Here is a 26,884-nt window from a genome sequence, read left to right on the forward strand (position 1 = left end):
AGGGCCAAAGGAAATAATCTCTGATAACAAAGAGAAAGAAGGTTTCTGAGAAACTTCTTTGTGTTCTGTGAAATCATCTCACAGAATTACAGCTTTCCCCTCAAGAAGCCTTTCGCTAAGACAGTTCTTGTGGAATTGGCAAAGTGATATTTGGAAGCCCATTGAGGGCTACGGTGAAAAAGGAAATATCCTCAGGTGAAATCTGGAAAGAAGCTTTCTGAGAAACTGCTTCGTGTTCTGTTAATTCATCTCACAGAGTTACATCTGTATTTCATGGATCTCTTTGCTTCCCTTATTTTTTGGAATCTGAGAACAGATATTTCGGATCCCTTTGAAGACTATAGGGCCAAAGGAAATATCCTCCGATAACAAAGAGAAAGAAGCTGTCTGAGAAACTTCTCTGTGTTCTGTGAAATAATCTCACCAAGTTACAGCTTTCCCCTCAAGAAGCCTTTCGCTAAGACAGTTCTTCTGAAATTGGCAAAGTTATATTTGGAAGTCCATAAAGGGCTAAAGTGAAAAAGGAAAAATCCTCAGATGAAATCTGGAAAGAAGCTTTCTGAGAAACTGCTCTGTGATGTGTGATTTCCACTCACAGAGTTACATCTGTATTTCGTGGATCTCTTTGCTAACCTTATTTCTGTGGAATCTGAGAACAGATATTTCGGATCCCTTTGAAGACTGTAGTGCCAAAGGATATATCCTCCGATAACAAAGAGAAAGAAGCTTTCTGAGAAACTTCTTTGTGTTCTGTGAAATCATCTCACAGAGTTACAGCTTTCCCCTCAAGAAGCCTTTTGCTAAGACAGTTCTTGTGGAATTGGCAAAGTGATATTTGGAAGCCCATAGAGGGCTACGGTGAAAAGGATATATCCTCAGATGAAATCTGGAAAGAAGCTTTCTGAGAAACCGCTCTGTGATGTGTGACTTCCACTCACAGATTTACATCTGTATTTCGTGGATCTCTTTGCTAGCCTTATTTCTGTGGAATCTGAGAACAGATATTTCGGATCCTTTGAAGACTATACGGCCAAAGGAAATATCCTCCGATTACAAAGAGAAAGAAGCTTTCTGAGAAACTTCTTTCTGTTCTGTGAAATCATGTCACTGAGTTACAGCTTTCCCCTCAAGAAGCCTTTCGCTAAGACAGTTCTTGTGGAGTTGGCAAAGTGATATTTGGAAGCCCATAGAGGGCTATGGTGAAAAAGGAAATATCCTCAGATGAAATCTGGAAAGAAGCTTTCTGAGAAACTGCTCTGTGCTGTGTGACTTGCACTCACAGAGTTACTTCTGTATTTCGTGGATCTCTTTTCTCCCTTATTTACCTGGAATCTGAGAACAGATATTTCGGATCCCTTTGAAGACTATAGGGCCAAAGGAAATATCCTCGGATAACAAAGAGAAAGAAGCTTTCTTAGAAATTTCTTTGTGTTCTGAGAAAACATCTCACAGAGTTACTGCTTTCCCCTCAAGAAGCCTTTTGCTAAGACAGTTCTTGTGGAATTGGCAAAGTGATATTTGGAAGCCCATAGAGGGCTATGGTGAAAAACGAAATATCCTCTGATGAAATCTGGAAAGAAGCTTTCTGAGAAACTGCTTAGTGTTCTGTTAATTCATCTCACAGAGTTACATCTGTATTTCGTGGATCTCTTTGCTTGCCTTATTTTTTGGAATGTGAGAACAGATATTTCGGATCCCTTTGAAGACTATAGGGCCAAAGGAAATATCCTCCGATAACAAAGAGAAAGAAGCTGTCTGAGAAACTTCTCTGTGTTCTGTGAAATAATCTCACCAAGTTACAGCTTTCCACTCAAGAAGCCTTTCGCTAAGACAGTTCTTGTGAAATTGGCAAAGTTATATTTGGAAGCCCATAAAGGGCTAAAGTGAAAAAGGAAAAATCGTCAGATGAAATCTGGAAAGAAGCTTTCTGAGAAACTGCTCTGTGATGTGTGACTTCCACTCACAGAGTTACATCTGTATTTCGTGGATCTCTTTGCTAGCCTTATTTCTGTGGAATCTGAGAACAGATATTTCGGATCCCTTTGAAGACTATAGTGCCAAAGGATATATCCTCCGATAACAAAGAGAAAGAAGCTTTCTGAGAAACTTCTTTGTGTTTTGTGAAATCATCTCACAGAGTTACAGCTTTCCCCTCAAGAAGCCTTTCGCTAAGACAGTTCTAGTGGAATTGGCAAAGTGATATTTGGAAGCCCATAGAGGGCTATGGTGAAAAAGGAAATATCCTCAGATGAAATCTGGAAAGAAGCTTTCTGAGAAACTGCTTCGTGTTCTGTGAATTCATCTCACAGAGTTACATCTGTATTTCGTGGATATCTTTGCTTCCCTTATTTCTGTGGAATCTGAGAACAGATATTTCGGATCCCTTTGAAGACTATAGGGCCAAAGGAAACATCCTCCAATTGCAAACAGAAAGAAGCTTTCTGAGAAACTTCTTTGTGTTCGGTGAAATCATGTCACAGAGTTACAGCTTTCCCCTTAAGAAGCCTTTCGCTAAGACAGTTCTTGTGTAATTGGCAAAGTGATATTTGGAAGCCCATTGAGGGCTATGGGGAAAAAGGAAATATCCTCAGATGAAATCTGGAAAGAAGCTTTCCGGGAAACTGCTTAGTTTTCTGTTAATTCATCTCACAGAGTTACATCTGTATTTCGTGGATCTCTTTGCTAGCCTTATTTCCGTGGAATCTGAGAACATATATTTCGGATCACTTTGAAGACTATAGGGCCAAAGGAAATATCCTCCGATAACAAAGAGAAAGAAGCTTTCTGAGAAACTTCTTTGTGTTCTGTGAAATCATGTCACAGAGTTACAGCTTTCCCCTTAAGAAGCCTTTCGCTAAGACAGTTCTTGTGGAATTGGCAATGTGATATTTGGAAGCCCAAAGAGGGCTATGGGGATAAAGGAAATATCCTCAGATGAAATCTGGAAAGAAGCTTTCTGGGAAATTGCTTAGTTTTCTGTTAATTCATCTCACAGAGTTACATCTGTATTTCGTGGATCTCTTTGCTAGCCTTATTTCCGTGGAATCTGAGAACATATATTTCGGATCACTTTGAAGACTATAGGGCCAAAGGAAATATCCTCCGATAACAAAGAGAAAGAAGCTTTCTGAGAAACTTCTTTGTGTTCTGTGAAATCATGTCACAGAGTTACAGCTTTCCCCTTAAGAAGCCTTTCGCTAAGACAGTTCTTGTGGAATTGGCAATGTGATATTTGGAAGCCCAAAGAGGGCTATGGGGATAAAGGAAATATCCTCAGATGAAATCTGGAAAGAAGCTTTCTGGGAAATTGCTTAGTGTTCTGTTAATTCATCTCACAGAGTTACATCTGTATTTCGTGGATCTCTTTGCTAGCCTTATTTCTGTAGAATCTCAGAACAGATATTTCGGATCCCTTTGAAGACTATTGGGACAAAGGAAAAATCCTCCGATAACAAAGAGAAAGAAGCTGTCTGAGAAACTTCTCTGTGTTCTGTGAAATCATCTCACAGATTTACAGCTTTCCCCTCAAGAAGCCTTTCGCTAAGACAGTTCTTGTGGAATTGGCAAAGTGATATTTGGAAGCCCATAGAGGGCTAAAGTGAAAAAGGAAAAATCCTCAGATGAAATCTGGAAAGAAGTTTCTGAGAAACTGCTCTGTGATGTGTGACTTCCACTCACAGAGTTACATCTGTATTTCGTGGATCTCTTTGCTAGCCTTATTTCTGTGGAATCTCAGAACAGATATTTCGGATCCCTTTGAAGACTATAGGGCCAAAGGAAATATCCTTCGATAACAAAGAGAAAGAAGCTTTCTGAGAAACTTCTTATTGTTCTGTGAAATCATCTCACAGAGTTACAGCTTTGCCCTCAAGAAGCCTTTCGCTAAGACAGTTCTTGTGGAATTGGCAAAGTGATATTTGGAAGCCCCTAGAGGGCTATGGTGAAAAAGGAAATATCCTCAGATGAAATATGGAAAGAAGCTTTCTGAGAAACTGCTTCGTGTTCTGTTAATTCATCTCACAGAGTTACATCTGTATTTCATGGATCCCTTTGCTTCCCTAATTTTTTGGAATCTGAGAACAGATATTTCGGATCCCTTTGAAGACTATAGGGCCAAAGGAAATATCCTCCGATAACAAAGAGAAAGAAGCTGTCTGAGAAACTTCTCTGCGTTCTGTGAAATAATCTCACCAAGTTACAGCTTTCCCCTCAAGAAGCCTTTCGCTAAGACAGTTCTTCTGAAATATGCAAAGTTATATTTGGAAGTCCATAAAGGGCTAAAGTGAAAAAGGAAAAATCCTCAGATGAAATCTGGAAAGAAGCTTTCTGAGAAACTGCTCTGTGATGTGTGACTTCCACTCACAGAGTTACATCTGTATTTCGTGGATCTCTTTGCTAGCCTTATTTCTGTGGAATCTGAGAACAGATATTTCGGATCCCTTTGAAGACTGTAGTGCCAAAGGATATAATCTCCGATAACAAAGAGAAAGAAGCTTTCTGAGAAACTTCTTTGTGTTCTGTGAAATCATCTCACAGAGTTAGAGCTTTCCCCTCAAGAAGCCTTTTGCTAAGACAGTTCTTGTGGAATTGGCAAAGTGATATTTGGAAGCCCATAGAGGGCTACGGTGAAAAGGAAATATCCTCAGATGAAATCTGGAAAGAAGCTTTCTGAGAAACCGCTCTGTGATGTGTGACTTCCACTCACAGATTTACATCTGTATTTCGTGGATCTCTTTGCTAGCCTTATTTCTGTGGAATCTGAGAACAGATATTTCGGATCCTTTGAAGACTATACGGCCAAAGGAAATATCCTCCGATTACAAAGAGAAAGAAGCTTTCTGAGAAACTTCTTTGTGTTCTGTGAAATCATGTCACAGAGTTACAGCTTTCCCCTCAAGAAGCCTTTCGCTAAGACAGTTCTTGTGGAATTGGCAAAGTGATATTTGGAAGCCCATAGAGGGCTATGGTGAAAAAGGAAATATCCTCTGATGAAATCTGGAAAGAAGCTTTCTGAGAAACTGCTCTGTGCTGTGTGACTTGCACTCACAGAGTTACTTCTGTATTTCGTGGATCTCTTTGCTCCCTTATTTACCTGGAATCTGAGAACAGATATTTCGGATCCCTTTGAAGACTATAGGGCCAAAGGAAATATCCTCGGATAACAAAGAGAAAGAAGCTTTCTTAGAAACTTCTTTGTGTTCTGAGAAATCGTCTCATAGAGTTACAGCTTTCCGCTCAAGAAGCCTTTTGCTAAGACAGTTCTTGTGGAATTGGCAAAGTGATATTTGGAAGCCCATAGAGGGCTATGGTGAAAAACGAAATATCCTCTGATGAAATCTGGAAAGAAGCTTTCTGAGAAACTGCTTAGTGTTCTGTTAATTCATCTCACAGAGTTACATCTGTATTTCGTGGATCTCTTTGCTAGCCTAATTTCTGTGGAATCTGAGAACAGATATTTCGGATCCATTTGAAGACTATAGGGCCAAAGGAAATAATCTCTGATAACAAAGAGAAAGAAGCTTTCTGAGAAACTTCTTTGTGTTCTGTTAATTCATCTCACAGAGTTACATCTGTATTTCGTGGATCTCTTTGCTTGCCTTATTTTTTGGAATGTGAGAACAGATATTTCGGATCCCTTTGAAGACTATAGGGCCAAAGGAAATATCCTCCGATAACAAAGAGAAAGAAGCTGTCTGAGAAACTTCTCTGTGTTCTGTGAAATAATCTCACCAAGTTACAGCTTTCCACACAAGAAGCCTTTCGCTACGACAGTTCTTGTGAAATTGGCAAAGTTATATTTGGAAGCCCATAAAGGGCTACAGTGAAAAAGGAAAAATCGTCAGATGAAATCTGGAAAGAAGCTTTCTGAGAAACTGCTCTGTGATGTGTGACTTCCACTCACAGAGTTACATCTGTATTTCGTGGATCTCTTTGCTAGCCTTATTTCTGTGGAATCTGAGAACAGATATTTCGGATCCCTTTGAAGACTATAGTGCCAAAGGATATATCCTCCGATAACAAAGAGAAAGAAGCTTTCTGAGAAACTTCTTTGTGTTCTGTGAAATCATCTCACAGAGTTACAGCTTTCCCCTCAAGAAGCCTTTCGCTAAGACAGTTCTAGTGGAATTGGCAAAGTGATATTTGGAAGCCCATAGAGTACTATGGTGAAAAAGGAAATATCCTCAGATGAAATCTGGAAAGAAGCTTTCTGAGAAACTGCTTCGTGTTCTGTGAATTCATCTCACAGAGTTACATCTGTATTTCGTGGATCTCTTTGCTTGCCTTATTTTTTGGAATGTGAGAACAGATATTTCGGATCCCTTTGAAGACTATAGGGCCAAAGTAAATATCCTCCGATAACAAAGAGAAAGAAGCTGTCTGAGAAACTTCTCTGTGTTCTGTGAAATAATCTCACCAAGTTACAGCTTTCCACTCAAGAAGCCTTTCGCTAAGACAGTTCTTGTGAAATTGGCAAAGTTATATTTGGAAGCCCATAAAGGGCTAAAGTGAAAAAGGAAAAATCGTCAGATGAAATCTGGAAAGAAGCTTTCTGAGAAACTGCTCTGTGATGTGTGACTTCCACTCACAGAGTTACATCTGTATTTCGTGGATCTCTTTGCTAGCCTTATTTCTGTGGAATCTGAGAACAGATATTTCGGATCCCTTTGAAGACTATAGTGCCAAAGGATATATCCTCCGATAACAAAGAGAAAGAAGCTTTCTGAGAAACTTCTTTGTGTTCTGTGAAATCATCTCACAGAGTTACAGCTTTCCCCTCAAGAAGCCTTTCGCTAAGACAGTTCTAGTGGAATTGGCAATGTGGTATTTGGAAGCCCATAGAGGGCTATGGGGATAAAGGAAATATCCTCAGATGAAATCTGGAAAGAAGCTTTCTGGGAAATTGCTTAGTGTTCTGTTAATTCATCTCACAGAGTTACATCTGTATTTCGTGGATCTCTTTGCTAGCCTTATTTCTGTAGAATCTCAGAACAGATATTTCGGATCCCTTTGAAGACTATTGGAACAAAGGAAAAATCCTCCGATAACATAGAGAAAGAAGCTGTCTGAGAAACTTCTCTGTGTTCTGTGAAATCATCTCACAGATTTACAGCTTTCCCCTCAAGAAGCCTTTCGCTAAGACAGTTCTTGTGGAATTGGCAAAGTGATATTTGGAAGCCCATAGAGGGCTAAAGTGAAAAAGGAAAAATCCTCAGATGAAATCTGGAAAGAAGTTTCTGAGAAACTGCTCTGTGATGTGTGACTTCCACTCACAGAGTTACATCTGTATTTCGTGGATCTCTTTGCTAGCCTTATTTCTGTGGAATCTCAGAACAGATATTTCGGATCCCTTTGAAGAGTATAGGGCCAAAGGAAATATCCTCCGATAACAAAGAGAAGGAAGCTTTCTGAGAAACTTCTTTGTGTTCTGTGAAATCATCTCACAGAGTTACAGCTTTGCCCTCAAGAAGCCTTTCGCTAAGACAGTTCTTGTGGAATTGGCAATGTGATATTTGGAAGCCCATAGAGGGCTATGGTGAAAAAGGAAATATTCCCAGATGAAATCTGGAAAGAAGCTTTCTGAGAAACTGCTTAGTGTTCTGTTAATTCATCTCACAGAGTTACATCTGTATTTCGTGGATCTCCTTGCTAGCCTTATTTCTGTGGAATCTGAGAACAGATATTTCGGATCCCTTTGAAGACTATAGGGCCAAAGGAAATATCCTCCGATAACAAAGAGAAAGAAGCGTTCTGAGAAACTTCTTTGTGTTCTGTGAAATCATCTCACTGAGTTACAGCATTCCCCTTAAGCAGCCTTTCGCTAAGACAGTTCTTGTGGAATTGGCAAAGTGATATATGGAAGCACATAGAGGGCTATGGTGAAAAAGGAAATATCCTCAGATGAAATCTGGAAAGAAGCTTTCAGAGAAAATGCTTCGTGTTCTGTTAATTCATCTCACAGAGTTACATGTGTATTTCGTGGATCTCTTTGCTAGTCTTTTTTCTGTGGAATCTGAGAACAGATATTACGGATCCCTATGAAGACTATAGGGCCAAAGGAAACATCGTTCGATAACAAAGAGAAAGAAGCTTTCTGAGAAACTTCTTTTTGTTCTGTGAAATCATGTCACAGAGTTACAGCTTTCTCCTCAACAAGCATTTTGCTAAGACAGTTCTTGTGTAATTGGCAAAGTCATATTTGGAAGCCCATAGAGGGCTATGGTGAAAAAGGAAATAACCTCAGATGAAATATGGAAAGAAGTTTTCTGAGAAACTGCTCTGTGATGTGTGAATTCCACTCACACAGTGACATCTGTATTTCGTGTATCTGTTTGCTAGCCTTATTTCTGTGGAATCTGAGAACAGATATTTCGGATCCCTTTGAAGACTATAGGGCCAGAGGAAATATCCTCCATAACAAAGAGAAAGAAGCTTTCTGAGAAACTTCTTTGTGTTCTGTGAAATCATCTCACAGAGTTACAGCTTTCCCCTCAAGAAGCCTTTCGCTAAGACAGTTCTTGTGGAATTGGCAAAGTGATATTTGGAAGCCCATAGAGAGCTAAAATGAAAAAGGAAATATCCTCAGATGAAATCTGGAAAGAAGCTTTCTGAGAAACTGCTCTGTGATGTGTGACTTCCACTCACAGAGTTACATCTGTATTTCGTGGATCTCTTTGCTCCCTTATTTACCTGGAATCTGAGAACAGATATTTCGGATCCCTTTGAAGACTATAGGGTCAAAGGAAATATCCTCCGATAACAAACAGAAAGAATCTTTCTGAGAAACTTCTTTGTGTTCTGTGAAATAATCTCACAGAGTTACAGCTTTCCCCTCAAGAAGCCTTTTGCTAAGACAGTTCTTGTGGAATTGGCAAAGAGATATTCGGAAGCCCCTAGAGGGCTATGGTGAAAAACGAAATATCCTCTGATGAAATCTGGAAAGAAGCTTTCTGAGAAACTGCTTAGTGTTCTGTTAATTCATCTCACAGAGTTACATCTGTATTTCCTGGATCTCTTTGCTAGCCTTATTTCTGTGGGATCTGAGAACAGATATTTCGGATCCATTTGAAGACTATAGGGCCAAAGGAAATATCCTCCGATAACAAACAGAAAGAAGCTTTCTGAGAAACTTCTTTGTGTTCTGTGAAATCATGTCACAGAGTTACAGCTTTCCCCTTAAGAAGCCTTTCGCTAAGACAGTTCTTGTGGAATTGGCAAAGGGATATTTGGAAGCCCATAGAGGACTATGGGGATAAAGGAAATATCCTCAGATGAAATCTGGAAAGAAGCTTTCTGGGAAATTGCTTAGTGTTCTGTTAATTCATCTCACAGAGTTACATCTGTATTTCGTGGATCTCTTTGCTAGCCTTATTTCTGTAGAATCTCAGAACAGATATTTCGGATCCCTTTGAAGACTATAGGGCCAAAGGAAATATCCTCCGATAACAAAGAGAAAGAAGCTGTCTGAGAAACTTCTCTGTGTTCTGTGAAATCATCTCACAGATTTACAGCTTTCTCCTCAAGAAGCCTTTAGCTAAGACAGTTCTTGTGGAATTGGCAAAGTGATATTTCGAAGCCCATAGAGGGCTAAAGTGAAAAAGGAAAAATCCTCAGATGAAATCTGGAAAGAAGTTTCTGAGAAACTGGTCTGTGATGTGTGACTTCCACTCACAGAGTTACATCTGTATTTCGTGGATCTCTTTGCTAGCCTTATTTCTGTGGAATCTGAGAACAGATATTTCGGATCCCTTTGAAGACTATAGGGCCAAAGGATATATCCTTCGATAACAAAGAGAAAGAAGCTTTCTGAGAAACTTCTTTTTGTTCTGTGAAATCATCTCACAGAGTTACAGCTTTCCCCTCAAGAAGCCTTTCGCTAAGACAGTTCTTGTGGAATTGGCAAAGTGATATTTGGAAGCCCTTAGAGGGCTATGGTCAAAAAGGACATATCCTCAGATGAAATCTGGAAAGAAGCTTTCTGAGAAACCGCTCTGTGATGTGTGACTTCCACTCACAGATTTACATTTGTATTTCGTGGATCTCTTTGCTAGCCTTATTTCTGTGGAATCTGAGAATAGATATTTAGGATCCCTTTGAAGACTATAGGGCCAAAGGAAATATCCTCCGATAACAAAGAGAAGGAAGCTTTCTGAGAAACTTCTTTGTGTTCTGTGAAATCATCTCACAGAGTTACAGCTTTCCCCTCAAGAAGACTTTCGCTAAGACAGTTCTTGTGGAATTGGCAATGTGATATTTGGAAGCCCATAGAGGGCTATGGTGAAAAAGGAAATATTCCCAGATGAAATCTGGAAAGAAGCTTTCTGAGAAACTGCTGAGTGTTCTGTTAATTCATCTCACAGAGTTACATCTGTATTTCGTGGATCTCCTTGCTAGCCTTATTTCTGTGGAATCCGAGAACAGATATTTCAGATCCCTTTGAAGACTATAGGGCCAAAGGAAATATCCTCCGATAACAAAGAGAAAGAGGCTTTCTGAGAAACTTCTTTGTGTTCTGTGAAATCATCTCACTGAGTTACAGCTTTCCCCTTAAGAAGCCTTTCGCTAAGACAGTTCTTGTGGAATTGGCAAAGTGATATATGGAAGCCCATAGAGGGCTGTGGTGAAAAAGGAAATATCCTCAGATGGAATCTGGAAAGAAGCTTTCAGAGAAACTGCTTACTGTTCTGTTAATTCATCTCACAGAGTTACATCTGTATTTCGTGGATCTCTTTGCTAGTCTTTTTTCTGTGGAATCTGAGAACAGATATTACGGATCCCTATGAAGACTATAGGGCCAAAGGAAACATCGTTCGATAACAAAGAGAAAGAAGCTTTCTGAGAAACTTCTTTTTGTTCTGTGAAATCATCTCACAGAGTTACAGCTTTCCCCTTAAGAAGCCTTTTGCTAAGACAGTTCTTGTGGAATTGGCAAAGTGATATTTGGAAGCCCATAGAGTGCTATGGTGAAAATGGAAATATACTCAGATGAAATCTGGAAAGAAGCTTTCTGAGAAACTGCTTAGTGTGCTGTTAATTCTTCTCACAGAGTTACATCTGTATTTCGTGGGTCTCTTTGCTAGCCTTATTTCTGTGGAATCTGAGAACAGATATTTCGGATCCCTTTGAAGACTATAGGGCCAACGGAAATATCCTCCGATAACAAAGAGAAAGAAGCTTTCTGAGAAACTTCTTTGTGTTCTGTGAAATCATGTCACAGAGTTGCAGCTTTCTCCTCAACAAGCATTTCGCTAAGACAGTTCTTGTGTAATTGGCAAAGTCATATTTGGAAGCCCATAGAGGGCTATGGTGAAAATGGAAATATCCTCAGATGAAATCTGGAAAGAAGTTTTCTGAGAAACTGCTCTGTGATGTGTGAATTCCACTCACACAGTGACATCTGTATTTCGTGTATCTGTTTGCTAGCCTTATTTCTGTGGAATCTGAGAACAGATATTTCGGATCCCTTTGAAGACTATAGGGCCAGAGGAAATATCCTCCGATAACAAAGAGAAAGAAGCTTTCTGAGAAACTTCTTTGTGTTTTGTGAAATCATCTCACAGAGTTACAGCTTTCCCCTCAAGAAGCCTTTCGCTAAGACAGTTCTTGTGGAATTGGCAAAGTGATATTTGGAAGCCCATAAAGAGCTAAAATGAAAAAGGAAATATCCTCAGATGAAATCTGGAAAGAAGCTTTCTGAGAAACTGCTCTGCGATGTGTGACTTCCACTCACAGAGTTACATCTGTATTTCGTGGATCTCTTTGCTCCCTTATTTACCTGGAATCTGAGAACAGATATTTCGGATCCCTTTGAAGACTATAGGGCCAAAGGAAATATCCTCCGATAACAAAGAGAAAGAAGCTTTCTGAGAAACATCTTTGTGTTCTGTGAAATCATCTCACAGAGTTACAGCTTTCCGCTCAAGAAGCCTTTTGCTAAGACTGTTCTTGTGGAATTGGCAAAGTGATATTCGGAAGCCCATAGAGGGCTACGGTGAAAAACGAAATATCCTCTGATGAAATCTGGAAAGAAGCTTTCTGAGAAACTGCTTAGTGTTCTGTTAATTCATCTCACAGAGTTACATCTGTATTTCCTGGATCTCTTTGCTAGCCTTATTTCTGTGGAATCTGAGAACAGATATTTCGGATCCATTTGAAGACTATAGGGCCAAAGGATATATCCTCCGATAACAAAGAGAAAGAAGCTTTCTGAGAAACTTCTTTGTGTTCTGTGAAATCATGTCACGGAGTTGCAGCTTTCTCCTCAACAAGCATTTCGCTAAGACAGTTCTTGTGTAATTGGCAAAGTCATATTTGGAAGCCCATAGAGGGCTATGGTGAAAATGGAAATATCCTCAGATGAAATCTGGAAAGAAGTTTTCTGAGAAACTGCTCTGTGACGTGTGAATTCCACTCACACAGTGACATCTGTATTTCGTGTATCTGTTTGCTAGCCTTATTTCTGTGGAATCTGAGAACAGATATTTCGGATCCCTTTGAAGACTATAGGGCCAGAGGAAATATCCTCCGATAACAAAGAGAAAGAAGCTTTCTGAGAAACTTCTTTGTGTTTTGTGAAATCATCTCACAGAGTTACAGCTTTCCCCTCAAGAAGCCTTTCGCTAAGACAGTTCTTGTGGAATTGGCAAAGTGATATTTGGAAGCCCATAAAGAGCTAAAATGAAAAAGGAAATATCCTCAGATGAAATCTGGAAAGAAGCTTTCTGAGAAACTGCTCTGCGATGTGTGACTTCCACTCACAGAGTTACATCTGTATTTCGTGGATCTCTTTGCTCCCTTATTTACCTGGAATCTGAGAACAGATATTTCGGATCCCTTTGAAGACTATAGGGCCAAAGGAAATATCCTCCGATAACAAAGAGAAAGAAGCTTTCTGAGAAACTTCTTTGTGTTCTGTGAAATCATCTCACAGAGTTACAGCTTTCCCCTCAAGAAGCCTTTTGCTAAGACTGTTCTTGTGGAATTGGCAAAGTGATATTCGGAAGCCCATAGAGGGCTATGGTGAAAAACGAAATATCCTCTGATGAAATCTGGAAAGAAGCTTTCTGAGAAACTGCTTAGTGTTCTGTTAATTCATCTCACAGAGTTACATCTGTATTTCCTGGATCTCTTTGCTAGCCTTATTTCTGTGGAATCTGAGAACAGATATTTCGGATCCATTTGAAGACTATAGGGCCAAAGGATATATCCTCCGATAACAAAGAGAAAGAAGCTTTCTGAGAAACTTCTTTGTGTTCTGTGAAATCATGTCACAGAGTTACAGCTTTCCCCTTAAGAAGCCTTTCGCTAAGACAGTTCTTGTATAATTGGCAAAGTGATATTTGGAAGACCATAGAGGGCTATGGGGAAAAAGGAAATATCCTCAGATGAAATCTGGAAAGAAGCTTTCTGGGAAACGGCTTAGTGTTCTGTTAATTCATCTCACAGAGTTACATCTGTATTTCGTGGATCTCTTTGCTAGTCTATTTTCTGTGGAATCTGAGAACAGATATTACGGATCCCTTTGAAGACTACAGGGCCAAAGGAAACATACTTCGATAACAAAGAGAAAGAAGATTTCTGAGAAACTTCTTTGTGTTCTGTGAAATCATCTCACAGAGTTACAGCTTTCCCCTCAAGAAGCCTTTCGCTAGGACAGTTCTTGTGGAATTGGCAAAGTGATATTTGGAAGCCCGTAGTGGGCTATGATGAAAAAGGAAATATCCTCAGATGAAATATGGAAAGAAGCTTTCTGAGAAACTGCTCTGCGATATGTGACTTCCACTCACAGGGTTACATCTGCATTTCGTGGATCTCTTTGCTAGCCTTATTTCTGTGGAATCCCAGAACAGATATTTCGGATCCCTTTGAAGACTATAGGGCCTAAGGAAATATCCTCCGATAACAAACAGAAAGAAGCTTTCTGAGAAACTTCTTTGTGTTCTGTGAAATCATCTCACAGAGTTACAGCTTTCCCCTCAAGAAGCCTTTCGCTAAGACAGTTCTTGTGGAATTGGCAAAGTGATATTTGGAAGCCCATAGAGGGCTAAGGTGAAAAAGGAAATATCCTCAGATGAAATGTGGAAAGAAGTTTTCTGAGAAACTTCTTAGTTTTCTGTTAATTCATCCCACAGTGTTACATCTGTATTTCGTGGATCTCATTGCTAGTCTTATTTCTGTTGAATCTGAGAACAGATATTTCAGATCCCTATGAAGACTATAGGGCCAAAGGAAATATCCTCCGATAACAAAGAGAAAGAAGCTTTCTGAGAAACTTCTTTGTGTTCTGTGAAATCATCTCAGAGAGTTACAGCTTTCCCCACAAGAAGCCTTTTGCTAAGACAGTTCTTGTGGAATTGGCAAGGTGATATTTGGAAGCCCCTAGAGGGCTATGGTGAAAAAGGAAATATCCTCAGATGAAATCTGGAAAGAAGCTTTCTGAGAAACTGCTGAGTGTTCTGTTAGTTCACCTCACAGAGTGACATCTGTATTTCATGGATCTCATTGCTATCCTTATTTCTGTGGAATCTGAGAACAGATATTTCGGATCCCTTTGAAGACTATAGGGCCAAAGGATATATCCTCTGATAACAAAGAGAAAATAGCTTTATGAGAAATTTCTTTGTGTTCTGTGAAATCATTCACAGAGTTACTTCTTTCCCCTCAAGAAGCCTTTCGCTAAGACAGTTCTTGTGGAATTGGCAAAGTGATATTTGGAAACCCATAGACGGCTATGGTGAAAAAGGAAATATCCTCAGATGAAATCTGGAAAGAAGCTTTCTGAGAAACTGCTCTGTGATGTGTGACTTCCACTCACAGAGTTACTTCTGTATTTCGTGGATCTCTTTGCTCCCTTATTTACCTGGAATCTGAGAACAGATATTTCGGATCCCTTTGAAGACTATAGGGCCAAAGGAAATATCCTCGGATAACAAAGAGAAAGAAGCTTTCTGAGAAACTTCTTTGTGTTCTGTGAAATCGTCTCACAGAGTTACAGCTTTCCCCTCAAGAAGCCTTTGGCTAAGACAGTTCTTGTGAAATTGGCAAAGTTATATTTGGAAGCCCATAAAGGGCTAAAGTGAAAAAGGAAAAATCCTCAGATGTAATCTGGAAAGAAGCTTTCTGAGAAACTGCTCTGTGATGTGTGACTTCCACTCACAGAGTTACATCTGTATTTCGTGGATCTCTTTGCTAGCCTTATTTCTGTGGAATCTGAGAACAGATATTTCGGATCCCTTTGAAGACTATAGTGCCAAAGGATATATCCTCCGATAACAAAGAGAAAGAAGCTTTCTGAGAAACTTCTTTGTGTTCTGTGAAATCATCTCACAGAGTTACAGCTTTCCCCTCAAGAAGCCTTTCGCTAAGACAGTTCTTGGGGAATTGGCAAAGTGATATTTGGAAGCCCATAGAGGGCTATGGTGAAAAAGGAAATATCCTCAGATGAAATCTGGAAAGAAGCCTTCTGAGAAACTGCTTCGTGTTCTGTGAATTCATCTCACAGAGTTACATCTGTATTTCATGGATCTCTTTGCTTGCCTTATTTCTGTGGAATCTGAGAACAGATATTTCGGATCCCTTTGAAGACTATAGGGCCAAAGGAAATATCCTCCAATTACAAACAGAAAGAAGCTTTCTGAGAAACTTCTTTGTGTTCTGTGAAATCATGTCACAGAGTTACAGCTTTCCCCTTAACAAGCCTTTCGCTACGAGAGTTCTTGTGGAACTGGCAAAGTGATATTTGGAAGCCCCTAGAGGGCTATGGTGAAAGAGGAAATATCCGCAGATGAAATCTGGAAAGAAGCTTTCTGAGAAACTGCTTAGTGTTCTGTCAATACATCTCACAGAGTTACTTCTGTATTTCGTGGATCTCTTTGCTAGCCTTATTTCTGTGCAATCTGAGAACAGATATTTCGGATCCCTTTGAACACTATAAGGCCAAAGGTAATTTCCTCTGATAACAAAGAGAAAGAAGCTGTCTCAGAAACTTCTCTGTGTTCTGCGAAATCATCTCACAGAGTTGCAGCATTCCCCTCAAGAAGCCTTTCTCTAAGACAGTTCTTCTGGAATTGGCAAAGTGATATTTGGAAGCCCACAGAGGGCTATTGTGAAAAAGGAAATATATTCAGATGAAATCTGGAAAGAAGCTTTCTGAGAAACTGCTCTGTGATGTGTGACTTCCAATCACAGAGTTACTTCTGTATTTCGTGGATCTCTTTGCTAGCCTTATTTCTGTGGAATCTGGGAACAGATAATTCGGATCCCTTTGAAGTCTATAGGGCCAAAGGAAATATCCTCCGATAACAAAGCGAAAGAAGCTTTCTGAGAAACTTCTTTGTGTTCTGTGAAATCATCTCACAGTGTTACAGCTTTCCCCTCAAAAAGCCTTTCGCTAAGACAGTTCTTGTGGAATTGGCAAAGTGATATTTGGAAGCCCATAGAGGGCTATGGTGAAAAAGGAAATATCCTCAGATGAAATCTGGAAAGAAGCTTTCTGAGAAACTGCTCTGTGATGTGTGACTTCCACTCACAGAGTTACTTCTGTATTTCGTGGATCTCTTTGCTCCCTTATTTACCTGGAATCTGAGAACAGATATTTCGGATCCCTTTGAAGACTATAGGGCCAAAGGAAATATCCTCGGATAACAAAGAGAAAGAAGCTTTCTGAGAAACTTCTTTGTGTTCTGTGAAATCATCTCACAGAGTTACAGCTTTCCCCTCAAGAAGCCTTTTGCTAAGACAGTTCTTGTGAAATTGGCAAAGTTATATTTGGAAGCCCATAAAGGGCTAAAGTGAAAAAGGAAAAATCCTCAGATGTAATCTGGAAAGAAGCTTTCTGAGAAACTGCTCTGTGATGTGTGACTTCCACTCACAGAGTTACATCTGTATTTCGTGGATCTCTTTGCTAGCCTTATTTCTGTGGAATCTGAGAACAGATATTTCGGATCCCTTTGAAGACTATAGTGCCAAAGGATATATCCTCCGAAAACAAAGAGAAAGAACTTTCTGAGCAACTTCTTTGTGTTCTGTGAAATCATCTCACAGAGTTACAGCTTTCTCCTCAAGAAGCCTTTCGTTAAGACAGTTCTTGTGGAATTGGCAAAGTGATATTTGGAAGCCCTTAGAGGGCTATGGTGAAAAAGGAAATATCCTCAGATGAAATCTGGAAAGAAGCTTTCAGAGAAACTGCTTAGTGTTCTGTTAATTCATCTCACAGAGTTATATCTGTTTTTCGTGGATCTCTTTGCTAGCCTTATTTTTGTGGAATCTGAGAACAGATATTTCGGAACCCTTTGAAGACTCTAGGGCCAAAGGAAATATCCTCCGATAACAAAGAGAAAGAAGCTTTCTGAGAAACTTCTTTGCGTTCTGTGAAATCATCTCACAGAGTTACAGCTTTCCCCTCAAGAAGCCTTTCGCTAAGACAGTTCTTGTGGAATTGGCAAAGTGATATTTGGAAGCCCATAGAGGGCTATGGTGAAAAAGGAAATATCCTCAGATGAAATCTGGAAAGAAGCTTTCTGAGAAACTGCTTAGTGTTCTGTAAAATCATCTCACAGAGATACAGGTTTCCCCTCAAGAAGCCTTTCGCTATGACAGTTCTTGTGGAATTGGCAAAGTGATATTTGGAAGCCCATAGTGGGCTATGGTGAAAAAGGAAATATCCTCAGATGAAATCTGGAAAGAAGCTTTCTGAGAAACTGCTTATTGTTCTGTTAACTTATCTCAACGAGATACATGTGTATTTCCTGGATCTGTTTGCTAGCCTTATTTCTGTGGAATCTGAGAACAGATATTTCGGATCCCTTCGAAGACTCTAGGCCAAAGGAATTATTCTCCGATAACAAAGAGAAAGAATCTTTCTGAGAAACATCTTTGCGTTCTGTGAAATCATCTCACAGAGTTACAGCTTTCCCCTCAAGAATCCTTTCGCTAAGACAGATCTTGTGGAATTGGCAAAGTGATATTTGGAAGCCCAAAGAGGGCTATGGTGAAAAAGGAAATATCCTCAGATGAAATCTGGAAAGAAGCTTTCTGAGAAACTGCTTAGTGTTCTGTGAATTCATCTCACAGAGTTACATCTGTATTTCGTGGATCTCTTTGATAGCCTTATTTCTGTGGAATCTGAGAACAGATATTTAGGATCCCTTTGAAGACTCTAGGGCCAAACGAAATATCCTCCGATAACAAAGAGAAAGAAGCTTTCTGAGAAACTTGTTTGTGTTCTGTAAAATCATCTCACAGAGTTACATCTTCCCACTCAAGAAGCCTTTCGCTAAGACAGTTCTTGTGGAAATGGAAAAGTGATATTTGGAAGCCCATAGAGGTTTATGGTGAAAAAGGAAATATCCTCAGATGAAATCCGGAAAGAAGATTTCGGAGAAACTGCTTAGTGTTCTGTTAATTCATCTCACAGAGTTACATCTGTATTTCGTGTATCTCTTTGCAAGCCTTATTTCTGTGGAATCTGAGAACAGATATTTCGGATCCCTTTGAAGACTATAGAGCCAAAGGAAATACCCTCCGATTATAAAGAGAAAGAAGCTTTCTGGGAAACTTCTTTGTGTTCTGTGAAATCATCTCACAGAGTTTCAGCTTTACCCTCAAGAAGCCTTTCGCTATGACAGTTCTTGTGGAATTGGCAAAGTGATATTTGGAAGCCCTTAGAGGGCTGTGGTGAAAAAGGAAATATCCTCAGATGAAATCTGGAAAGCAGCATTCTGAGAAACTGCTTAGTGTTCTGTTACATCATCTGACAGAGATACAGGTTTCCCCTCAAGAAGCCTTTCGCTATGACAGTTCTTGTGGAATTGGCAAAGTGATATTTGGAAGCCCATAGAAGGCTATGGTGAAAAAGGAAATATCCTCAGATGAAATTCGGAAAGAAGCTTTCTGAGAAACTTCTTGGTGTTCTGTTAACTTATCTCAACGAGTTACATGTGTATTTCGTGGATCTCTTTGCTAGCCTTATTTCTGTGGAATCTGAGAACAGATATTTCGGATCCCTTCGAAGACTCTAGGCCAAAGGAATTATCCTCCGATAACAAAGAGAAAGAAGCTTTCTGAGAAACTTCTTTGCGTTCTGTGAAATCATCTCACAGAGTTACAGCTTTCCCCTCAAGAAGCCTTTAGCTAAGACACTTCTTGTGGAATTGGCAAAGTGATATTTGGAAGCCCATAGAGGGCTATGGTGAAAAAGTAAATAACCTCAGATGAAATCTGGAAAGAAGCTTTCTGAGAAACTGCTTAGTGTTCTGTTAATTCATCTCACAGAGTTACATCTGTATTTCGTGGATCTCTTTGTTAGCCTTATTTCTGTGGAATCTGAGAAGAGATATTTCGGATCCCTTTGAAGACTCTAGGGCCAAAGGAAATATCCTCCGATAACAAAGAGAAAGAGGCTTTCTGAGAAACTTCTTTGTGTTCTGTGAAATCATCTCACAGAGTTACAGCTTTCCCCAGGAGAAGCCTTTCGATAAGACAGTTCTTGTGGAATTGGCAAAGTGATATTTGGCAGCCCATAGAGGGCTATGGTGAAAAAGGAAATATCCTCAGATGAAATCTGGAAAGAAGCTTTCTGAGAAACTGCTTAGTGTTCTGTTAATTCATCTCACAGAGTTACATCTGTATTTCATGGATCTCTTTGTTAGCCTTATTTCTGTGGAATCTGAGAAGAGATATTTCGGATCCCTTTGAAGACTCTAGGGCCAAAGGAAATATCCTCCGATAGCAAAGAGAAAGAGGCTTTCTGAGAAACTTCTTTGTGTTCTGTGAAATCATCTCACAGAGTTACAGCTTTCCCCACAAGAAGCCTTTCGCTAAGACAGTTCTTGTGGAATTGGCAAAGTGATATTTGGCAGCCCATAGAGGGCTTTGGTGAAAAAGGAAATATCCTCAGATGAAATCCAAAAAGAAGCTTTCTGAGAAACTGCGTCGAGTTCTGTTAATTCATCTCACAGAGTTACATCTGTATTTCGTGAATCTCTCTACTAGCCTTATTTCTGTGGAATCTAAGAACAGATATTTCGGATCCCTTTGACGACTATAGGGCCAAAGGAAATATCCTCCGATAACAAAGAGAAAGAAGCCTTCTGAGAAACTTCTTTGTGTTCTGTGAAATCATCTCATGGAATTACAGCTTTCCCCTCAAGAAGCCTTTCGCTAAGACAGTTCTTGTGGAATTGGCAAAGTGATATTTGGAAGCCCATAGAGGGCTATGTTGAAAAAGGAATATCCTCAGATGAAACCTGGAAAGAAGCTTTCTGAGCAACTGCTTAGTGTTCTGTTAATTCATCTCACAGAGTTACATCTGTATTTCGTCGATCTCTTTGCTAGCCTTATTTCTGTGGAATCTGAGAAGAGATATTTCGGATCCCTTTGAAGACTCTAGGGCCAAAGGAAATATCCTCCGATAACAAAGAGAAAGAAGCTTTCTGAGAAACTTCTTTGTGTTCTGTGAAACCGTCTCACAGAGTTACAGCTTTTCCCTCAAGAAGCCTTTCGCTAAGACAGTTCTTGTGGAATTGGCAAAGTGATATTTGGAAGCCCATAGAGGGCTATGGTGAAAAAGGAAATATCCTCAGATGAAATCCGGAAAGAAGCTTTCTGAGAAACTGCTTGGTGTTCTGTTAATTCATCTCACAGAGTTACATCTGTATTTCGTGGAAATCTTTGCAAGCCTTATTTCTGTGGAATCTCAGAACAGATATTTCGGATCCCCTTGAAGACTATAGGGCCAAAGGAAATATCCTCCGATAACAAAGAGAAAGAAGCTTTCTGAGAAACTTCTTTGTGTTCTGTGTAATCATGTCACAGAGTTACAGCATTCCCCTCAAGAAGCCTTTCGTTAAGACAGTTCTTGTGGAATTGGCAAAGTGATATTTGGAAGCCCATACAGGGCTAAGGTGAAAAAGGAAATATCCCCAGAAGAAATCCGGAAAGAATCTTTCTAAGAAACTGCTCTGTGACGTGTGTCTTCCACACACAGAATTACATCTGTATTTCGTGGAACTCTTTGCTAGCCTTATTTCTGTGGAATCTGAGATGAGATATTTCGGATCCCTTTGAATACTATAGGGCCAAAGGAAATATCCTCTGATAACAAAGAGAAAGAAGCTTTTTGAGAAACTTCTTTGTGTTCGGTGAAATCATCTGACAGAGTTACAGCTTTAACCTCAAGTAGCCTTTCGCTAAGACACTTCTTGTGGAATTGGCAAAGTGATATTTGGAAGCCCACAGAGGCCTATGGTAAAAAAGGAAGTATCCTCAGATGAAATCCGGAAAGAAGGTTTCTCAGAAACTGCTTAGTGTTCTGTTAATTCATCTCACAGAGTTACATCTGTATTTTGTGGATGTCTTTGCTAGCCTTACTTCTGTGGAATCTGAGAACAGATATTTCGAATCCCTTTGAAGACTATAGGGCCAAAGGAAATATCCTCCGATAACAAAGAGAAAGAAGCTTTCTGAGAAACTTCTTTGTGTTCTGTGAAATCATCTCACAGAGTTACAGCTTTCTTCTCAAGAAGACTTTCGCTAAGAAAGTTCTTTTGGAATTGGCAAACTTATATTTGGAAGCCCATAGAGGGCTACGGTGAAAAAGGAAATATCCTCAGATGAAATCTGGAAAGAAGGTTTATGAGAAACTGCTTAGTGTTCTGTTAATTCATCTCACTGAGTTACATCTGTATTTCGTGGATCTCTTTGCTAGTCTTATTTCTGTGGAATCTGAGAACAGATATTTCGGATCCCTTTGAAGACTATAGGGCCAAAGGAAATATCCTCCGATAACAAAGAGAAAGAAGCTTTCTGATAAACTTCTTTGTATTCTGTGAAATCATCTCACAGAGTTACAGCTTTCCACTTTAAAAGGCTTTCGCTAAGACAGTTCTTGTGGAATTGGCAAAGTGGTATTTGGAAGCCCGTAGAGGGCAATGGTGTAAAAGGAAGTATCCTCAGATGAAATCTGGAAAGAAGCGTTCTGAGAAACTGCTCTGTGATGTGTGACTTCCACTCACAGAGTTACATCTGTATTTCGTGTATCTCTTAGCTAGCCTTATTTCTGTGGAATCTGAGAATAGATATTTCGGATCCCTTTGAAGACTCTAGGGCCAAAGGAAATATCCTCCGATAAAAAAGAGAAAGAAGCTTTCTGAGAAACTTCTTTGTATTCTGTGAAATCATCTCAGAGAGTTACAGGTTTCCCCTCAAGAAGCCTTTCGCTAAGACAGTTCTTGTGGAATTGGCAAAGTGATATTTGGAAGCCCATAGAGGGCTATGGTGAAAAAGGAAATATCCTCAGATGAAATCTGGACAGAAGCTTTCGGAGAAACTGCTCTGTGATGTGTTTCTTCCACTCACAGAGTTACATCTGTATTTCGTGGATATCTTTGCTAGCCTTATTTCTGCGGAATCTAAGAACAGATATTTCGGATCCCTTTGAAGACTACAGGGCCAAAGGAAATATCCTCCGATAACAAAGAGAAAGAAGCTTTCTGAGAAACTTCTTTGTGTTCTGTGAAATCATCTCACAGAGTTACAGCTTTGCCCTCAAGAAGCCTTTCGCTAAGACAGTTCTTGTGGAATTGGAAAAGTGATATTTGGAAGTCCATAGTGGGCTATGGTGAAAAAGGAAATATCCTCTGATGAAATCCGGAAAGACGCTTTCTGAGAAACTGCTTAGTGATCTGTTAATTCATCTCACAGAGTTACATCAGTAGTTCGTGGAACTCTTTGCTAGCCTGATTTCTGTGGAATCTGAGAACAGATATTTCGGATCCCTTTGAAGACTCTAGAGCCAAAGTTAATATCCTCCGATAAAAAAGAGAAAGAAGCTTTCTGAGAAACTTCTTTGTGTTCTGTGACATCATGTCACAGAGTTACAGCTTTCCCCTCAGGAAGCCTTTCGCTAAGACAGTTCTTGTGGAATTGGCAAAGTGATATTTGGTAGCCTATAGAGGGCTGTGGTGAAAAAGGAAATATCCTCTGATGAAATCCGGAAAGAAGCTTTCTGAGAAACAGCTTAGTGTTCTGTTAATTCATCTCACAGAGTTACATCTGTATTTCGTGGATCTCTTTGCTAGCCTTATTTCTTTGGAATCTGAGAACAGATATTTCGAATCCCTTTGAAGACTGTAGGTCCAAAGGAAATATCCTCCGATAACAAAGACAGAGAAGCTTTCTGAGAAACTTCTTTCTGTTCTGTGAAATCATCTCACAGAGTTACAGCTTTCCCATCAGGAAGCTTTTTGCTACGACAGTTTTTTGTGAATTTGGCAAAGTGATATGTGGAAGCCCTTAGAGGGCAATGTTGAAAAAGGAAATATCCTCAGATGATATCTGGAAGGAAGCTTCTTGAGAAACTGCTTAGTGTTCTGTTAATTCATCTCACAGAGTTACATCTGTATTTCGTGGATCTCTTTGCTAGCCTTATTTCTGTGGAATCTGAGAAGAGATATTTCGGATCTCTTTGAAGACTCTAGGGCCAAAGGAAATATCCTCCGATAACAAAGAGATAGAAGCTTTCTGAGAAACTTCTTTGTGTTCTGTGAAATCATCTCACAGAGTTACAGCTTTCCCCTCAAGAAGTCTTTCGCTAAGACAGTTCTTGTGGAATTGGCAAAGTGATATTTTGAAGCCCATGGAGGGCTATGGTGAAAAAGGAAATATCCTCAGATGAAATCTGGAAAGAAGCTTTCTGAGAAACTGGTGTGTGATGTGTGACTTCCACTCACAGGGTTACATCTATATTTCGTGGATCTCTTTGCTAGCCTTATTTCTGCGGAATCTAAGAACAGATATTTCGGATCCCTTTGAAGACTATAAGTCCAAAGGAAATATCCTCCGATAACAAAGAGAAAGAAGCTTTCTGAGAAACTTCTTTCTGTTCTGTGAAATCACCTCACAGAGTTACAGCTTTCCCCTCAAGAAGCTTTTTGCTAAGACAGTTTTTGTGGATTTGGCAAAGTGATATGTGGAAGCCCTTAGAGGGCTATGGTGAAAAAGGAAATATCCTCAGATGAAATCTGGAAAGAAGCTTCCTGAGAAACTGCTTAGTGTTCTGTTAATTCATCTCACAGAGTTACATCTGTATTTCGTGGATCTCTTTGCTAGCCTTATTTATGTGGAATCTGAGAACAGATATTTCGGATCCTTTAAAGACCATAGGGCCAAAGGAAATATCCTCCGATAACAAAGAGAAAGAGGATTTCTGATAAACTTCTTTGTGTTCTGTGAAATCATCTCACAGAGTTACAGCTTTCCCTTCAAGAAGCCTTTCGATAAGACAGTTCTTGTGGAATTGGCAAAGTGATATTTGGAAGCCCATAGAGGGCTATGGTGAAAAAGGAAATATCCTCAGATGAAATCTGGAAAGAAGCTTTCTGAGAAACTGCTCTACGATGTGTGACTTCCACTCACCGAGTTACATCTGTATTTCGTGGATCTCTTTGCAAGCCTTATTTCTGTGGAATCTGAGAACAGATATTTCGGATCCCTTTGAAGACTATAGGGCCAAAGGAAATTTCCTCCGATAACAAAGAGAAATAAGCTTTCTGAGAAACTTCTTTGTGTTCTGTGAAATCATCTCAGAGAGTTACAGCTTTCCCCTCAAGAAGCCTTCCTCTAAGACAGTTCTCGAGGAATTGGCAAAGTGATATTTGGAAGCCCATACAGGACTAGGGTGAAAAAGGAAATATCCTCTGATGAAATCCGGAAAGAAGCTTTCTGAGAAACTGCTTAGTGTTCTCTTAATTCATCTCACAGAGTTACATCTGTATTTCGTGGATCTCTTTGCTAGCCTTATTTCTTTGGAATCTGAGAACAGATATTTCGAATCCCTTTGAAGACTCTAGGGCCAAAGGAAATATCTTCCGATAACAAAGAGAAAGAAGCTTTCTGAGAAACTTCTTTGTGTTCTGTGAAATCATGTCACAGAGTTACAGCTTTCCCCTCTAGAAGCCTTTCGCTAAGACAGTTCTTGAGAATTGCCAAAGTGATATTTGGAAGCCCATAGAGGGCCATAGTGAAAAAGGAAATATCCTCAGATGAAATCTGGAAAGAAGCTTTCTGAGAAACTACTCTGTGATGTGTGACTTCCACTCACCGAGTTACATCTGTATTTCGTGGATCTCTTTGGTAGCCTTATTTCTGTGGAATCTGAGAACAGATATTTCGGATCCCTTTGAAGACTATAGGGCCAAAGGAAATTTCCTCCGATAACAAAGAGAAAGAAGCTTTCTGAGAAACTTCTTTTTGTTCTGTGAAATCATCTCACAGAGTTACAGCTTTCCCCTCAAGAAGCCTTTCGTTAACACAGTTCTTGTGGAATTGGCAAAGTGATATTTGGAAGCCCATACAAGGCTATGGAGAAAAAGGAAATATCCTCAGATAAAATCCGGAAAGAAGCTTTCTGAGAAACTGCTGAGTGTTCTGTTAATTCAACTCACAGAGTTGCATCTGTATTTCGTGGATCTCTTTGCTAGCCTTATTTCTGTGGAATCTGAGAAGAGATATTTCGGATCCCTTTGAAGACTATAGGGCCAAAGGAAATATCCTCCGATAACAAAGAGAAAGAAGCTTTCTGAGAAACTTCTTTGTGTTCTGTGAAATCATCTCACAGAGTTACAGCTTTCCCCTCAAGGAGCCTTTCGCTAAGACAGTTCTTGAGAATTGGCAAAGTGATATTTGGAAGCCCATAGAGGGCTATTGTGAAAAAGTAAATATCCTCAGATGAAATCTGGAAAGAAGTTTTCTGAGAAACTACTCTGTGATGTGTGACTTCCACTCACAGAGTTACATCTGTATTTCATGGATCTCTTTGCTAGCCTTATTTCTGTGGAATCTTAGAACAGATATTTCGGATCCCTTTGAAGACTATAAGGCCAAAGGAAATATCCTCCGATAACAAAGAGAAAGAAGCTTTTTGAGAAACTTCTTTGTGTTCTCTGAAATCATCTCACAGAGTTACAGCTTTCCCCTCAAGAAGCCTTTCGCTAAGACAGTTCTTGTGGAATTGGCAAAGTGATATTTGGAAGCCCATACAGGGCTATGGAGAAAAAGGAAATATTCTCTGATGAAATCCGGAAAGAAGCTTTCTGAGAAACTGCTTAGTGTTCTGTTAATTCATCTCACAGAGTTACATCACTGTTTCGTGGATCTCTTTGCTAGCCTTATTTCTGTGGAATCGGAGAACAGATATTTCGGATCCCTTTGAAGACTATAGGGCCAAAGGAAATTTCCTCCGATAACAAAGAGAAAGAAGCTTTCTGAGAAACTTCTTTGTGTTCTGTGAAATCATCTCAGAGAGTTACATCTTTCCCCTCAAGAAGCCTTCCGCTAAGACAGTTCTCGAGGAATTGGCAAAGTGATATTTGGAAGCCCATACAGGACTATATTGAAAAAGGAAATATCCTCTGATGAAATCCGGAAAGAAGCTTTCTGAGAAACTGCTTAGTGTTCTCTTAATTCATCTCACAGAGTTACATCTGTATTTCGTGGATCTCTTTGCTAGCCTTATTTCTTAGGAATCTGAGAACAGATATTTCGAATCCCTTTGAAGACTCTAGGGCCAAAGGAAATAACTTCCGATAACAAAGAGAAAGAAGCTTTCTCAGAAACTTCTTTGTGTTCTGTGAAATCATGTCACAGAGTTACAGCTTTCCCCTCTAGAAGCCTTTCGCTAAGACAGTTCTTGTGGAATTGGCAAAGTGATATTTGGAAGCCCTAGAGGGCTATGGTGAGAAAGGAAATATCCTCAGATGAAATCCGGAAAGAAGCTTTCTGAGAAACTACTCTGTGATGTGTGACTTCCACTCACCGAGTTACATCTGCATTTCGTGGATCTCTTTGCTCGCCTTATTTCTGTGGATTCTGGGAACAGATATTTCGGATC

The sequence above is a fragment of the Macaca fascicularis genome, chromosome X (assembly GCF_037993035.2).
Source record: "Macaca fascicularis isolate 582-1 chromosome X, T2T-MFA8v1.1".
Taxonomy (NCBI): Eukaryota; Metazoa; Chordata; class Mammalia; order Primates; family Cercopithecidae; genus Macaca; species Macaca fascicularis.